This window comes from Mustela erminea, chromosome 6, assembly GCF_009829155.1.
Source record: "Mustela erminea isolate mMusErm1 chromosome 6, mMusErm1.Pri, whole genome shotgun sequence".
Lineage (NCBI taxonomy): Eukaryota > Metazoa > Chordata > Mammalia > Carnivora > Mustelidae > Mustela > Mustela erminea.
The window spans coordinates 130,588,656-130,591,673 of NC_045619.1; the positions used below are offsets into that span (position 1 = coordinate 130,588,656).

The 3,018-nt window shown below is 36.9% G+C and overlaps 1 protein-coding gene across 7 annotated transcripts in view; it reads left to right on the forward strand.

The window, feature by feature from the left end:
- Positions 1-3,018, forward strand: part of LOC116594363 (ankyrin repeat domain-containing protein 26-like) — a 636,289-nt gene that overhangs the window by 447,581 nt on the left and 185,690 nt on the right. The window lies entirely within an intron of this gene.

The following is a 3,018-nucleotide window of genomic DNA, read 5'->3' on the forward strand; positions in this document are numbered from 1 at the left end:
TTATCTGATATGTCATTGGCAATTATCTTCTCCCATTCTGTCAGTTGTCTTTTGGTTGTGTTGACTATTTCCTTTGCTGTGCAAAAGTTTTTGCTCTTGATGAAGTCCCAGTAGTTCATTTTTGCCCTTTCTCCCCTTGTTTTTGGGGATGTTTCTAGGAAGAAGTTGCTGCAGCTGAGGTCAAAGAGGTTGCCGTCTGTGTTCTCCTCAAAGATTATGATGGATTCCTGTCTCACATTGAGGCCTTTCATCCATCTGGAGTCTATTTTTGTGTGTGGTATAGGAATATGGTCCAGTTTCATTCTTCTGCTTGTGGCTGTTCAATTTTCCCAACACCATTTGTTGAAGAGACTGTCTTTTTTCCATTGGGCATTCTTTCCTGCTTTGTTGAAGATTAGTTGAGCATAGACCTGAGGGTCCATTTCTGGGCTCTCTATTCTGTTTCATTGATCTATGTGTCTGTTTTTGTGCCAGTACTACACTGTCTTGATGATGACAGCTTTGTCATAGAGCTTGAAGTCTGGAATTGTGATGCCTCTGGCATTAAGCCCTGCATTAGGCTCCCTGCTCAGCAGAGGGCCTGCTTCTCCCTCCCCCTCTGCAGCTCCCCCTGCTTGTGTTCTCTCTGTCTGTCAAATAATTAAAATGTTAAAAAAACCCACAAAATCTTAATTATGTTGAGCATCTCATCTTTTTATGTGTGTTATTATCCATTTCTATATCTTCCTTATAGATTGAATCAATTATTTTCCCATTTCCTTATTGGGTTGTCTTTTCATTATTGTAAGAGTTATTTGCATATCTTAAATACAGATTCCTTATCAGATATAAGATTTTCAAATCTTTTCTCTTATTCAGTAGCTTGACTTTTTCACTTTATTGATGGTGACGTTTGAAGCAAAGACGTTTTTAATTTTGATGAAATATACTTAATCATTTTTTGTCTTTTGGTGTCGTATCTAAGAAACCGTTGCCAAATCCAGTCACAAATGATACACCTATGTTTTTTTCTATGAGTTTTATAGTTTTAGCTCTTATGTTTTGAGTTAATTTTGTATATATGTTATGAGGTAGAGTTCTAATTTTATTACTTTGCATGTGGATATCCATTTGTCCTAGTACCGTTTGTTAAAAAGACTATTCTTATTCCATTTAATTATTTTATACCCTCGTTGTACATCAGTTCACCATAATGTAGCATTTTCTTTTTAGATGGTCAATTCTAATACAATGATCTATATGTCTATCCTTATGTCACTGTCCAATCAAGTTTTATGAGACATCTTCCCTAGTCCTCTTGCAAATTACCGCTCACTTATGTAATAATAAAAAGTCACTGTAGTAGAACTTAACCTTACTCCTGTAGACATTTTTTGCTTCTTAAAAAGGAGGATTTTACCAACTTATGCCTTGCTGACTCCATGATCCGATGAGAAGTTAGGCTCAAGAAGCTAGAGTCTTGTTTCTTTTCTCCATTCATATCTTCAGTCTCTCACTCAGTGCTTCCCATATCCATTTTCATCAAATCTTGGTTGTAGGATATGATGTCTACTATTTACTTTATTATGTTTTATGAACTTGTTATAAAGTGTAGACTCATCCATACATTGCACCATCTAGGAAGGAAAAGATGAACTCTGGGCCTTTAACTTTCCTATTTTGAAATTTGCTAATCCAAAATTGCAACTCACAATTAGATACTCTTTTGACCTGGTTCTTGTGTATAACACTGGTGTTGATCCTGTTCTTGGCACAGATCCTACATTCTCAGAAAACACAGTTGTCTTTATCCATCTTCTTTTAGTTTAAATAGAAAGATATGTACTTTAATGGCTCAATACATAGTTAATGGAATAAACATTTATTACATTATTTCAAGAATAAAGCTATAAATTATCAGGTTTTATTTAATGGAGTTCTCAGAGACAAATAGTAGATAGTCAGTTTGAATTCCAAAAAAAATTTCAAAGTCTGTTTGTATGATATGGAAAAGCTTTGTGTCACAACATAAAGATGAGATGGTCTTACTTACCTCCCCACATAAATAAGCTTGGAGTAAGATAAAGGAGAAGTTATACTCAATTTAAATAATGCCAAAGGACAGTACCTTTAGTTTTCTACTGAAAAGATTAAAAGTGATTCCATAATGTTCTCTTTATTTCCTCACTGATGAAAGCAGAATAAAGATTGAGTATTAGATTGATTAAAAAATACTCAAAGCTGTCTATTTCTTTTAGAAATTCAGTTAATGAAAATCCGGTAAAAGGTCAAATTTTGGTTATTGAACCATTTCTAGTTTTTCAGCTATTATACTTCAAATCATATTGTCTCTCTGCTTGTGAGTTTTTCTTTTCCCCTAACTTGAGGGGGAAATCTGAAAAGGTGTTCCTGCCAGTTGTAATAATTTGTAATTGAAGGGAAACTTAGAAAAATATCTCAAGAGAAAAGAAGATGGTGGCAGAGTAAGAGGAGCCTAGGTTTACCTAATCCCTGAAGACTAACAGAACACAGTCCACTATTAGAGAGAAGAGGCCACACGAAAGAAGGTAGGAAGTATAGAGATGTGGTTTAGGAGAGAAACAGATCCTGGCTGCTGCAGAGGAGAGGGAATCATGGTCATGGAGAAAGGCAGGAGCGAGACACGGGACTGTGCAAAAAGAACGTTTCCCTGTAGCCACTGTCTACACTGGAAAGTGAGAGGAGCTTAATTTCATGAGTTCTTACTACTAGGGGGGCTTAAAACCTGGAATTCTAAAGGTGATTGGGCTTGGCTGGGATAGAGCTTGTAGTGCACTGTGCTGCTCTTGGAGAAAAGGCAGACAAACAACCCGGGAGCTTACAGCATGGAAACAGTGATCTGAACAGTGTCTGGGGCATACAGTAGGGAAATTAATCACTCTTTTTAGAGAATTTCCCTGAGAGGCAGTGTTCACAGAGGCCACTCTCTAGGAACAAAGGAAGCAGCTGGTACCATTTCCCTCCAGTGCCCCTCAGCACAAGCACAGAGCCATCTGCGGG